The sequence below is a fragment of the Planococcus citri genome, chromosome 2 (assembly GCF_950023065.1).
Source record: "Planococcus citri chromosome 2, ihPlaCitr1.1, whole genome shotgun sequence".
Lineage (NCBI taxonomy): Eukaryota > Metazoa > Arthropoda > Insecta > Hemiptera > Pseudococcidae > Planococcus > Planococcus citri.
In genome coordinates, this window is record NC_088678.1 from 58,898,513 (window position 1) to 58,913,464 (window position 14,952).

Here is a 14,952-nt window from a genome sequence, read left to right on the forward strand (position 1 = left end):
CTTGTTTGACGTTGTGATTTTAAGAATCACGGCGTGGCGCATATGCAACTTAATCAACATCACTATTTGTTTTGTGAGAAGTTGATTTCTTCGGTTCTTCCTGTGGGTTACTGACCGTCAGTTTACGTGTTTCTTAAAAAATAACTCATCAATAAGAATATGTTTGTTTTTAGTTGAATCATATTATTATTGACTGCGAAATTGAACTCTATAGATACGCTGCGTAACCTTGGGAAATAATTAATGTGTAAGATGATGTTGTACCTATATGGAGAGATCGAGAATGAACCGTGGAATTGCATGTCTGGCTTTTATTTGGTTTTCACAATGTTTTATTTTATAACAACCTTATGATTTTAATCACCCATTAGCTAGTAGAGTCATTCCGTATCAATTCGACCAATATTTTAACCTCACGGTTTTTGATTTTGCTCGCTCATTCATTTATTTTTTTTTTAGTAATCTAACCATGTAATAATTTACCAAGAAACTTTCAGTTGATAACCTTATAGAAAAAAAAGGGAGCCGTTGCTCATTTTAGCAATGTACAAATACGTGTAACAACAGTGGATATCTTTCGAGCGATCAGCGTTGAGAAAGAAATGAATTTCAATTTGAAAAGTCATTAAATTGGAGATTAAAAAAATTCAAGGTTGTTAAGTTGAACTTTTTTAAATTGAAACTTCAACTTTGGAAATTCAACTTGAACTTGGAGCTAATAGTCCAGTTTAGTAAAGCACTTTATGGGGGCAAACCCAAACAAAACTGCTAACAAAGATTTTTTTGCTTTAAAATGTCCAGGAGGGTATCTTAAACAACATATCTCGACCCGTCCCCGATCCACGTGGAGCTTTCCCCCCACAGTGGATTTTAGCCCCCCAAAACACGTTTTTCACCATTTACTCCCTCGCATACGTACTAAGGATATACATAACGTACTGAAAAATTTTCAAAATCGGTCAACATGGGGCTGAGAAAAGTGTTATTGAAATTTCAGAAAAGGGGGGCTCTCCAAAAAGGGGAGGGGGTGTGGATCTGAAATTTTTCATGCGGAAGTTTCTCTATGGTACTCACCTTACATGCTAATAATATCAACTCGAACGCTTTCGGAGACCATTTCACCCCTCTTAGGCGCCTATAGCCTTTATGTATTTTTCAGGAAACCCCCTTTTTAAATGGCTATAGTTCTACCCCCCTTGAACGTACAAGGAAAGTTGATACATCATTAGATCGGAAATTTGACGTAGATTCTTTTATCTAACCACATATTTTTCGCTAAAATGCAATGCGGGGGAGTAAATGGCGAAAAACGTGTTTTAAGGGACTAAAATCCACTGTGGGGGGGGGAAAGCTCCACGTGGATCGGGGACGAGTCGAGATATGTTGTTTAGGACACCCTCCTAGAGATCTTAAAGCGAAAAAACCTTTGTTAGCAATTTTGTTTAGGTCCAACTCCTTACCGACTGGACCATGCAAAATTTTCATACTTGACAATAATTCTTCAATTGGTTCAAAATACCTATATATTTTTTAGATTATTATGAATTTAAAAAGAAGTGAAACCCCCCCCCCTTAATTCCCTAATAATTCGGAAGCAACATTTTAAGAAACCGCACTTAGGTGCTTTTTCACAGGTGTTGAGCCACAGTATGGGTTTTATATGTAGGTACCTTCCATGCAACATCTTTTCATGCCCCCTCCCTGGAATACCTCTTCTATTTGGATTTAAACTGGAATGTTTTCTAAAATTGATGTTTTAACAATTTCCGTTGAATTCTCTATTTTTAATAAATTTCCACAATAATTTTTAAACGTCTCGAAATTTTTTTTAGACAAGTTTAAGAATGCCTTCTCTGATTCTGAGTACCTATTATTCATGTCACTTTTACTCCTTACCTCAAAAAAATTGAAAACCAAGGTATGCTTCAATAGAAAATAATAATGTGTTTGACTGGTAATGTCTATTGGAATTGGTCCTCTACATCTTGTTCACCTTCACTGCCAGATATATTGCCTACTTTTCTGTTACGAGGGACTAACAGATTTTTAAGAAATCCTGAGAAGATGAATTTTCTAATGATTGCCCCTTTCAGCAAAAAGGTAGGCAAAATATTGATCATAACTGTGTAGAAATTGTCTCAAGATCTCAATTCCAAATCATTCGAACAATACCTAATCAAAAATCTTATATTATCAATGTGCTTGAAAATCATGAAATTAGCTTAAAAAATTTGAAATAATTTTATGAGAAGATAGCTTAAGTTATATGATTTTTAAATAATGTTATTCGATATTTATTTTTTAAAATCAATGTTCCTAGGCTAATTTTCATATTATACCACTCCAAGTTTTGATTTTTGATTCAAGTACCTACCTAATTATTTTCTTGATGATCTAATTTTTTTACGTAGGTACATATAATTATGATGATTTTTTGATGATTTTTTTTTTTTTTAAACTCAATCAATCAATTGAAAATCTGAATTGAATCAAATTAAATTAGATTAGATTTTGAATTTTTGAACTGGAATAAAATAAAAATCAAAACAGGTAGGTATATGAATTAAATCAAGTTGAATTTTAAAATGGTTGAATTAAATTATTTTGGATTTCGAATTGTTTCAAATTAGAATTTAATATGAAAACAATTTTAAAACCCCGGTACTGAATCGTTTTAAAATTTCATTTCGTTTTACATTAAATAACCTACCCACCCATTATTGAAATTTTTCATTCAGTTTGATTGATTTTAATTCACAATTCAATTTATTGCAATTTAATTTTCATTCAATTCAATTCAAAATCAATTTTTTGATCTATTTTTAAAAAAATTTAATTATTCAGTTAAATTTGTTTTCAATGTATTTTTTATTTTTGAATTTTGATTCAATTGATTCAACTTAATTAAGATTAGGTACCTGCTAATTCAATGTGATGGCTTTATCCATTTCTGGTTCGATTTATTTTTTGCTTTTTCAGACTAAATTACCTATTGGATAAATAATTGAATTAAATTATGATTTAAAAATTGAATTTCGAGTTGAATTTTATTATTAGATACCAATGTAGATGCTCGTACAATAAACTTTTCAAATAGGTACCTACTTACTATCAATTTAATTTTTCAAATTGAATCAAATTGATTTTTTGAAAAAATTGTTTTTCATATCATTTGTTCAAATTTTCATATTGAATACATTGTATTTTAATCATATTTTGTACACTACATACTCGTGCTGAAACGCACCTCCTCCCCGAAACCTATGTCAAATTAGGCTCATTTAAATATTACAATGTTCGTTCCGCTCATTACAATGTATAGTGTCTAGTTATTTTAATCTATGCTTGTTTCTTATTGGATAAGTAGTATAGTAGGAGAAAAATGTAACGGTTTTGTTCGAGATAGAATTTAGATTCAAATCATACCTGTTTAAACTATCGTAAAAATAATGTTCTGTAAATGTAAAAGAGTAATATCCCTGAGTAAAAATACTTAAACGAGTCTCATGTTTCTATTTCTTTAAATGATGTTAAGTAATACGATATTATACCGGTACAGTACCTAGTTAGGTTAGCCATCAGGTAGTATTTTTATTAAAAATATGTACATATCATTGATGTTGATGTTTTCCTTTCGTAATATTGCAAACTCAACATGTGCTGCGGCTATGTATGATTGCTTGCATAAGCTCTTCATCTCTGGCACCTTGATAAAAGGTAGGTACATATTCTCTTGTTGTCATTCCTTCTCCTATAAATAGTTTGAATTATCAAATTTTGCTTAATTATTAATTATTAATTTATTTTCATTTGTGTTAGTCAGATATCGTTCACTATTACTGCAAAACAGTTTTTTCAAAAAAAAAAAAAAATTGAGAAATTTTTCATAAGTGTTGGTCCTTTTATCACACAACAATCCAGTAAGTAATTCTGAATTTAGATAAAATTCTGGAGAGAAAAAACTGAGCTTCTCCTACATAACTTATATTTTATTTTTCTTGTAAATATTCTGTAAATTAATGGAAATTTTGATGCTTGATCTTGCTACATATGTTTCTTTTTTGTATTTTATTGTTGGTTGAATGAATAATGGCGTGCAACTAGACTTCTTCGTTCCTTTTTATGCGTTACGCAAAACGAGAAATTTTATCGTTTTTTCAAAGAATCTATTAAATTTCTCACGTAAAATCCGAAAGCATGATTTTTTTGTGTGTTTCTACGTAATACGTAGTATGACCATCGTGACTCATTGTTACTTATAGTGGACAAAAACTTTCTACATATTTGAAGAAATTCCGTTTAAAAAAGAAAAGAAAGTGTCATCGAACCTACTTTGTACTTTCCAAGCATCTAACTCGTAGTTCCAGGTAAAGCTAAAGATGAACGATGAAATCCTCTAAACTTATGCTAAATACCTTGGCGTAAGTATCTACATTTGAATTTCGGTTAGGAAAATTGTGCATTGAATAGGAAAAATTATATACCTACATATCAAGTAAAAAAATTACTACGTGTGTAGGTACCTAATTGATACCTAAATGATTTGGGATTGGGAAATAACCGAATGAAGTGAACGATTTCTGATAATGAATTGACAAAATAAAATACAATCTTCACAGTGTTAAGTATGTAGTAGCAAAACTATAACCTGAGTATTGGTATACCTAGTAAAACCATATGACTTCACTTGTATTATACTTAACCCCACAAGGCTATAAAACCATGCCATTTCAATTTTCTAACAGAATGTATAAAGATACTTAATGCAATGATAAGAAATTTACCAACAATTGCTGAATCATTGTTCCACCCAACATCATTTATTCAATTCACTTTATTTCGATTAAAATTGAAGAAGATGAATTAAACGAACTACTGAGTGATAAAAAATGTGTGCTCAATAGGGAAAGACAGGAAACCTTTCGATTAGGTACAACACATAGGTTTTTACCAAAAAGTGAAAATACATATTATCGAAGATGGAGCAAGTGAGGCGTTAGAATGTATCTGCCTTTACACACAAACCTAAATAGTATAATAGGTATTCCCATTCTTTTTAGTGGGACCAAGTGTCAAATCTTGATGAGGAGTAACAAGATTTGACCTTTTGTTTTAAGAACAATTGAGGAGGGCTTTTTTAAAATACTTGTATTCTACTTTTTTTCTGGATGATTATTGACTCAAAATTCATGTCTCTGTGAATTTGGTCAAAACCCTCCAACATTCCTATTTTGTGATTTACCCTAATAAGTATATTTTTCACGTGCGTATTTAGAAATTAAAAAATTTCCCAGCACTTTATATTTCAGTATGTGACTGAAGTACTTTTTTCAACAAAAAACCCTTCTTATACCTACGCGTAAATATAATGTATTTAAGTACCTATACTCAGTATGATATTCGCAGAAATATGTGTATATCAATACGCCTGTTCTACGTTTTATCTTTGGTAATTAATTTTAGTTTCGAGAAAAAAAATACTGTATAAGAATTAGAATCGTTTTAAGTGTTTAGTCATCGGAATTTTCACATTATTGAATCTTAAATTAGAACGACGCCTTCAGATAAGAAATACTCGTAATGTACACATAGATTTAAGTGGGGTAGATGAAGTAAATTAACCGATCGACGCGTTATGACTCTATTGGATATGGTAGATCATGAAAAAAATTGTCATAAGATTCTGACTAAACTTCACAGAGAACTTCATTTTAAATTGAAAATGACCCAGAACAATTTTTAGCCCCAGGCTTTTTATGTATTGTCTAAGCCCAACTTTAAAAAAAAATCAAAACAAATCGTGTTTTTTTGCACTTTTAACTCTTACCAACTTACTTTGGAAAAGAAGTCCATGTTTGAAACATTTTAGATACCTTTTTGAGACTCTGTGTTGACCCAGAAGGAACCTCAAAAACTGTCTTTCGAGGATTTCGATTATTTAAAAAAATGACCCTGGTGATAGCTTCAGAGTCAGTGAGTCACACGCGATAGCACTGAAAGTTTCACTTTTCAATTTTAAATTTTAGTTCTATAATTTGAAACGAAAAGAATCAATTTCAACTTTTGCCTATCTTGAAAATGAAAGGAGCTGAAAATGATGACATTTTCAAACCTATGTATGGTACCTAAATCCTGAATTTTTTCATTAATGATTTTCTGTTCTTTTAAATAATCTACCAAATGGTCAAACAATAAATCAATCTTTCTTAAAAAAAAAAAAAAAAAAAAAAAAAGCGAACTACTCATTGGTATTAATTAGGATCATACGTTTTGAAAGCTTCCTCAATTTCGATGATGGGCAACATTTTTTTGATTTTTTTTTTCATGTTTGGGAGTTGGTGAGTTGATTCCCAAAATGAAAAAAGTGTCCGAATTGATTCCCACCTTTTCTTTTCACATGTCCGAATTGATTCCCACCTTTTCTTTTCACATGTACGAATTGATTCCCACATTTTATTTTCAAGTGTACGAATTGATTCCAGCCTATTAGCGTTACCCAGGAGACACCTCGAGGAGGTTGGCTCAAAATCCCTACAACATTGCAAGGTGTTTACATCTCAAAAAACTGTACCCTTTTTTGAGCAAATTTCGTACATACAAAAAGTAAACAAAAAATTTTGATTGTTTTGAATGTTTGTCAGATAGAAATAGTCAGAAGAAGTGCATTTTTTATTGGTTTGTACCAAATGGAAAAATTTTTTTAAATTGATCACTTTTCAGAAGAATGAATTTGCACATATTATGAAATTCTAGTTTTTTGAGAAAAACTCAAAAAGTAAGCACTCTAGAAAAAAACTAACGACATTGTGTCGATTGGAAATTTAATTCTCTACAACTTAGCTGACATGAAATTTTTTTGGACGCTTCCTTTCGTCTCCACATCAATTTTAATGAAAGGTTATAACTCAAAATGTTTTCCAAACATTGAAATATTTCCTCTTTAAGATTTCATTTTTCAAAGTGTTCTTAAGCTATAATTGAAGGTAGGATACCAGATCATTAAAATGAGGTCCTATTCATTCCTCACAATTAATTATACTTAAGTTGAAGAAAATAATGAATCAAGTTTTAAAATGAAAGAAAATCAGTCTCCTGTAAAATTTCACTTTTTTGAGATGTAACCTTATTACTCCCAAGGTGCGAAATGCAATCAATTCATTCATATACGCAATAATGTTACATGGGAATTAATTCGTATACTCGAAAATAAAAAGTGGGAATCAATTCGTACATGTGAAAAGAAAAGGTGGGAATCAATTCGGACACCTTCATTTCAAAAAAAATCAAATGGGAATCAACTCACCTACAGCCTCATGTTTAGACTTGAAAAATCTAACTGTGCAATCATTTTATTCTTTGAAAAATTAGGTAGGTATGTATTAGTTTTTACTTTAGATAAAATTGACTATCTACTTATCCACAAAATTGTTATTTTTTTTGAGGGCCAACTTGTGGTTGTTGTTTTTCAAGTTACACATACGTACGGGGGTTCAGAAAACATTTTTTTAAGCTTTCAAAAATGGGTACCTATTGTTTCGCCGCGGACGATTCGCCGCGGACGTTTCGCCGCGGACGTTTCGCCGCAGATCATTTCGCCGCCGCCGAAAAACCCGAAAAAAAGGTCAGTTTTGAAAAAGCGTTCGTTTCGCCGCCGTGGTGATACAGATACACTACATAATACACATCTTAATTATTCTGGATTTTGACCAAAAATTGTTGAGAAAGTTTACCTCGAGTGGGAGACTACCCTAAGGAAATTTTAGCCTCCAGCCGCACAGGGAGCTGAGCTAGGGTCGACCAAATTAAGATCAATATCGAAAAAACGTGTTTTTGACAGTTTTTTTTTTTTTTGCAACTTCATCTCTGCAAAACTTCGCCCACTTTTCTAAAAAAGTGCTGTTTCATTTTCTGAACCTCCCCGACTCTGTGACTTTGAAAGAAACGAGGATATTTCAACCTGCTGAGCCCGAATTCAGCGTTTTTTCAAGAGGAAGTTTTGATGCTTAAAATGTGTCACGAAATCGGCAAAAAGTAGTGATTTTTGCCACCCCCTAATCCTCAAGTCGATTGCAGAGGACTGAAAGAGAAAGGAGTTGATCGAGGTTCATGCTCACGCGACTACTAAAAAATGGCAAAAGACCACGTTTTTTCCTAAAATGACCCTTCTTACAATACCTCTGGTTCAGACAAATACCATAATGTTATCTGAATGTGAACAGTTTTCTAATTTCGTTCCTACTTCTTATTTTATCAAATATAATTTCGTTTTTTATCATTACGTAATCTTTCACCACCGTGGCGGCGAAACGAACGCTTTTTTAAAACTGACCTTTTATTCCGGTTTTTCGGCGGCGGCGAAACGATCTGCGGCGAAACGTCCGCGGCGAAACGTCCGCGGCGAAACGTCCGCGGCGAAACGTCCGCGGCGAAACAAACGGCTCCCTTCAAAAATATCAAGAATACTGGAAAACGTACTATTCTCATCAAAAATGATGCAGTTTTACTTTTTGAATTTCAAATTTTGTCCTTCTTCACTCGAGCCAGTTTGGTTCTCTTCTCCAAAATAACAATTTTGAGAAAGTATAAATCAAATTTTATTAAAATTTGTGTCGTTTTACGTATGTATACGTAGAATTATTAATGTTCTCACATTTTCGCTCACGCTTCGCTCAAGCCACTGAGGATGCAATTATTCAACTTCCGAACAATTTTACAATTAGAAAATACTGGAAAATTTTGGAAATATGACCAAACCATTTAACAAAATGCTCGCTAAAATTTTTTTGACGGAAAAGTAGGTAATGGTTCAAAGAAAATCATCGCTAAAATGTAATTCTAGCCTCCCACAAGTATCTGCTTGCGAATTTGTATTGTTCGGATGCATAAATTACCTACGCAAAGTATGTGTCACGCGGAGGAAGTACCTACCTATTTATACTGTTGAATGAATACGAATACTACGAGTTGAATTGTGGTCGCGAATGTTCACACACTATTGATAACAGAGCGAATAATTTTTCGTACCTACACGAAATATTTCATTCATGCAAAAATTCGAATTTTTAACATCGGTATTTTAATTTCACTTTTTATTACTAAAATTTTAAAATCGTAAAATGGCCCAACAAAATTTAACATTGAAGATATTTTTTCTTCTGGTAAGTACAAACCTTATTACCTATCTATAGGAACCATCTAAATATTCAAATAATCGTTTTAGAGAATAAGGTTTATTTTTCTATTTTATTTTTACAATGGTTATTTTTTTAAAAATCGTAATGAAACAGTAAAATTTTATAGGTAGGTTTACCTATTCTTTACATTAAAATTTTTAAAAATTAAGAAAAAATATATTCGATGGAATTCTAGTTATACTTTTGATGATTACGGTTTAGTTTAATTATTTAATTATTCGAATATTTTTCATTAAAAAAATTGAAGACCTACTCGCTACATTTTGAGATCATAACTTGTGATCTTATTTGACCTTTTTTTTTTTTTTTTTTTTTTTTTGGAAAATTGGAGGAGGTGTTTGATAAAACGTTGTGTGATCGAGGACCAAGGGAACCTCAAAAACCAACCGCAATATTTTTGGACCCCTGACTTAAATTATCACTTTTCTACCGGAGTTTCAAATTTTAAAATTGAAATACGTCTACGTACATAAGTACATTAAAAATCTAATTTGTAAAAGTATTTTGAAAAAACTTGTACGTATGTGTGTATGAGTGTATGATACATTCTAATGCGAAAATCCATGAATTTTCATTTAGGTATAATGCTCTTTGTAGCCGAATTTCATTTCCAGCCCCCAACAAGATTACAATTTTCTCTCCTAATTGAACTTTTAGAAGAAAGAAATCAGTTTTTAATTTTTTTTCCACATTTTCAGAGTTTTTGCATGACTTACAAAAATGATCCAATTCTGGACCTACCCAAAAGTTGGGTGAAATGACCTGGAAAAAAATGAAAAAATTTCGAAACCTGTGTTCTGGATAAATTAAATTATAAACATAATCAATCATTATCGAAAAAAAAAAAATGAAAAACTTTTTTTGATTTTGAATAATGTTAGTATTTTGTGGCACCTCCACTACTTTTTATCTGACCCCCCTTCCCAACTAATACTCAAGAATACATGTAAAAGTAGAGAATTATGTACCTACTAGATCTTCTTCAATTTCTCTATTGGCAACGTTACTAAGGCCATAGATTTACGAGTACATAGCTTTGACACCAATCGAGTGTTTTTTACGTCGTCGGTATTTCTGTTTACCTTTTCGATAAACGATGAGAATTTCTTGGACATGTGTATAGTTTACCTAAAGCTATGCCAAATTTTAAAATAATCTACTTTAGTTATGAAAACTATTTGTATACATTGTTTTGATTTACTTACAGATGCTCGTTACTGTATTTATGATGGAACCTTGTGATTCGTCTTGCAACGACGCTCCTCTCGATAGACCTGAAAACTGCACGACGTGGTGTAATTCGTCTTGTATTTCTGATGTAATAAAATGTTTTTTCAAATGTTAGAAAGGTCGTATGATAATTTTCATCTTAGGTTGATATTTGCTCAATTGTTAGATGAAATTACAGCGAAGCTGTAAAAAAAGATGAGTAAGACTGATTGCAAAAATTGAAGCATTTTTTTTAAATTTACCTACATTAGATTAAGATTTTAAACATAGGTAGGTAAGTGAGTTTAGATACCTACGTGATACTTACATGTGTATTTATGATAATTTGTTTCGAGTACTTTTGTATTTGTATTATTACTGTACCTACCTATATTGATAAGGCAATGGTACTCAATACCTACTCATTCTTCATTTGACCAAATTTTGCGAGTTCATACATACTCATAAGTAGAATTGTTAACTTTTAGGTAGCTATCATTTTTACATCGTAAATAAATCAGTATTATTTTGCAGAAATATTTTTTTTCCCTTAGTGTGAATTGAGGTGAGATTGCACACTTCGTTTTTCAACACCTGAGTGATTCTCGAGGCTGGCTTATAGTATAACTGGCAAAACAAACCGTTTAATTTTCGCTGCAAATTTGTTAATTGCACAAAATCTGCTGCCAAAAATCGAATTTACGAATAAAAAATTTGAAAGTTGGTTAAACGTTTGTCAAAATTTTTCTCTTATCAGATGGTGCAGAAAATTTTTCAATTTACATACCTTCATCGAACCAATTTCGAGATATTCAAATGGGGTGAAATTGCACAGTAATTTCAAAGCTTTCTTGTGTTTTTTTCTCAAAGTATGGTAAGTAATTTTTTTTTCGTGCACTTTAATGAATTTAGATTATAATAATTTAAAAATGTTTTTTCGGTACCTACCATAGTTCGCAGTAGCAAAATACTCTTAATAGAGTTTTAGAGCCTCCTCATGAAAAAATGACTGGATCGTAGCCAGATTAGATCTGATCATATCTGAACATTTTTCGGATCTAAATAGATCCGTCTAGATCAGATTGGATATTTAGATATCTGTTTAAGACCTGATGAGAACCAATCATCTTTCCTTATGCTACCATCACAGTTCAACCGTTTTCGAAGGCAGCGGTGTATCCAAAATAAAATTACGAAGCTGGCTTATCCGACTTTCCTCAAAATCTTCCATAATTTCACATTATTGGATAACAGTCCACTTTGAGCACCAATGGAAAAAATACAGGATTTTCACACTTTCGCCTCATTTTTGGATATTTTTAGACAAATGCAACAACATTTGACAGCGAATATTCTCGCCATAAATTTCAGCTTTCTGGATATGGTTTTGAAATTTTGAAAATAGCCTTCTTTCACTGAAATAAGTTTTATTCTTTGTACTCCCCAAACCCAACGTTGTGCCAATTTTTAATATTTTTCAGTCTAAAATTTGAAATTTTTAATGGAAAATCCACTTAAAAAATAGACCAATGTTAATTGTATATCAAGCCAGTGGAAAACAGTGATTGGCGACCTGATTAGAGACTTGATCAGTAAGAGATAGGAAAATTCAATTTTCATCAACCACTTTATCAAATTAACACGAAATCTGATTGTTACATAAACCTATCCTAAAAAAAGGAAAAAAATTAACGAAATTTTGCGAATTTCGTCTTCTATCCGTTCGAATTTTTTTCTCTTCATTTTCACTTCGTCTCTCATCGTCTATCTCGCATATACGTAAGTAGGTAGAGGCACGTACCTGCTCGCTTCCACTTTCACCAATCTTCTTTAAACTGGTCAAATTTTACCAACCCTCCTCCCAGTTTTCTGCTCCCTACCACATTTTTGTAATTTTTTTTCGTTGGATAACAACATACATCATTATTTCTCCAAGTATTACATTGTATTCGTGTTTCGTGTTTACTCGGAGAAAATAAATTAATTTGAAAAGCGTTCGATGAGATCCGTGATTTAATTTAAGTACCTACACCTACGTAGGATGACCTACCTACATACGTTGTAACTAAACATGTGCTTTAAATTTATATCTATTAATGTGTTTGTGCCCGTTATTTTGATGATCACATCATGTAATTTACATTAATATTATCAAGTCATTTCGTATCTTTAGCAGTGTAAACAATAATATTTGTAGGTAAGAACTAAGAACCATCATTATAGGTACCTACCTACCTACCGGTAGTTTAAATCACGCAAATAAATACTCGTACCTATTTAACCACTTAACTGCATTGCCATGGATCATTTTTGAGTAGTGAACATCCATTTTCTATACTTGTGCCCATAGAATCGTTTCGTGTCTTCATTTCCCCCTAAAAAGAGCGAAAAATCCCGTTGATAAGCTAAAAATTCGCGTTTTCTGTACAAGATACCAGTAAATTTTTGAACCCACAGACCAAGGGGAAGAGGGTCCCAAAATATACCACCAGCCAAAATTTCAGATGCTGGAATTCATTTTTATATTTTTGGCGAATTTTTCAAAAATTCAAATTTGATTCCAAAATTAGAAAAAAATCAAAATGTCAACAAATGAACCCAGAACGCTGAAATTTGGTTTATACGCTATTTTTGCCTACCGAGTCGATTGATGATAGTTTCAAACCGTTCTGGAGCCTCCAGCAGATTTTCCGTTTCTCCAGTTTTTGAAAAAACGCTGTAGTTGGAGTAATATTTTTTTGTGTCAGCTCAAACCCAAAATTTTCTCCAGTGATAAGTATAATTTTTTTTTTAATGTAAAAGTCGTCTTTCGCGAATTAGAAAACAAAAAAATCTGAAATAATTTGATTTGTACCCTATTTTTGACCTGCCGAGCTGATTGGTGATTGGAATTTGGATTCTTAATTATTTTATCGCGAATTTTCGTACGTGTGAAATTCCATTTGTTTTCTTCTTCGTACTACATGTATGTATAAGCGTGACTGTCAATTCGATCAATGAGAATTGAGAATCGATAAGTCGTGCTTCATAATACCTATATACTAGGAATAAATAGTACCTACCTACAGGTGATCATTATTTCATTTCTGATTCGTACCTAGGTATGGTATTCAAGATGTCCAACTCATTCGTATTCATATTATAGCTTGATAAATTACCTCCAGCTCAACGGTTAGTAATTTTCTATAAAGATTAAACAACAAATACCACAGGTAGGTACGGCTTCATTTTTGAGATTGGGTGAGGCTTTAAAGATTTCGCACTAAACGAGTCATTAATCTATCACACAATTCTTGGATTTGTACGCATATTTTATGTGCAATTGCGAGTCAGTTGAATACCTACATTGTTATTATTACATATACGAAGCCCTGGACGCGTCACAGCTTTATTATTGAGGTAAGTACCTACTACCTAGCACCAATCTACGAAAATAAACTTTGTTGTATGTATACAAACAATGAGTCATGATCGTGAATTGCATGGCTTATAGGTTAAACGATTGTAATTGGGAACATGCAATCATCTCACTTAATGCCAAAAAGTCTTTTGAATGATTCATCTGCAGTTCTGCACACCTTATTCGCCATGGCAGTTATAATGAAAAAAAATTTTCCGGGAAATTCTACAATGTGACCAAAAAATTTGTTCCCGGAGATCCTGTTGCTGTTGAGAAGAAAAACTGAAAACATTCCATATTTATACGTAGATGAAGGTACACTTACCTACATCATTAGTTTCTACATATTTATTTATAGTACCTACATACATTTTTTGTCTATCCTCATCCTCAATATTAATAGATGACGTAACATATTGAAAAAGTGAAAAAAAAATTGGCAAAGTATACGTGATGGTATTTTCTACGTAAATTAAATTTTTTAAAATCATCCATACATCCGTTTGTTTGTATTATTTTCATCAAACAAATTTTTCTAAATAAGGAAGTACATAGGTACAGGTAACTTAAATAAACGAATCGTGAATCATTAGCCCATTAGGTACCTAAATATTTCACGTGGTCATTTCCATAATTGAATGAGTTAGATATCTTCATTTAAAGATTCTGGTAAAAAGGAGCTTTCATTCATGGAATTTTTATGCCTAGGCTATGTGATTCATCTTCCTTCTTCATCTTTAAATTATGGAACAATGTTTAGTTCATTACATATAGAATCGAACATAACCGGTTCAAGATTTTTCGTGCCTATGAGTCACGTCTCGTTCAATAAACCACGCGTAATTTAGACTAAACTTTATTAAAGTCGAGGGCAAATGACCAACTCTGAGGGGAAATTATAAAATTGTACCAAATTGACCTAGAAAGTTGAATTTTGGTATACACCCTATTTTTGACCCCTCCCTTCCTCGCCATCGATTGAAAACGATTTCGAACCGTTTTGAGAAGTTCTGGAGCCTCCAGCAGATTTTGTGAAAATTGAAAAGAGGAGTTGCGATAAGGCCATTTTTTGGACCCACTTAGTTTTCGCGTCGATCACTCTAAAAATGTTGTAATAAGTGTCCGAAATACGAATCCGGGGTTAGTTAA

At 32.1% G+C, this 14,952-nt stretch overlaps 1 long non-coding RNA gene across 2 annotated transcripts; it reads left to right on the forward strand.

Annotated features, from left to right (window-relative positions):
• Nucleotides 1-8,587: 8,587 nt before the first annotated feature.
• On the forward strand, nt 8,588-14,202 carry LOC135836755 (uncharacterized). 2 transcript variants are annotated; one of them, XR_010557078.1, is made up of 3 exons: nt 8,890-9,158; nt 10,402-13,802; nt 13,897-14,202. It is a non-coding gene; the product is annotated as an uncharacterized LOC135836755 (long non-coding RNA). The 2 variants fall into 2 exon arrangements; XR_010557079.1 differs by lacking the exon at nt 13,897-14,202 and having other exon boundaries at nt 8,588-9,158; nt 10,402-10,940.
• The last annotated feature ends 750 nt before the right edge of the window (nt 14,203-14,952 follow it).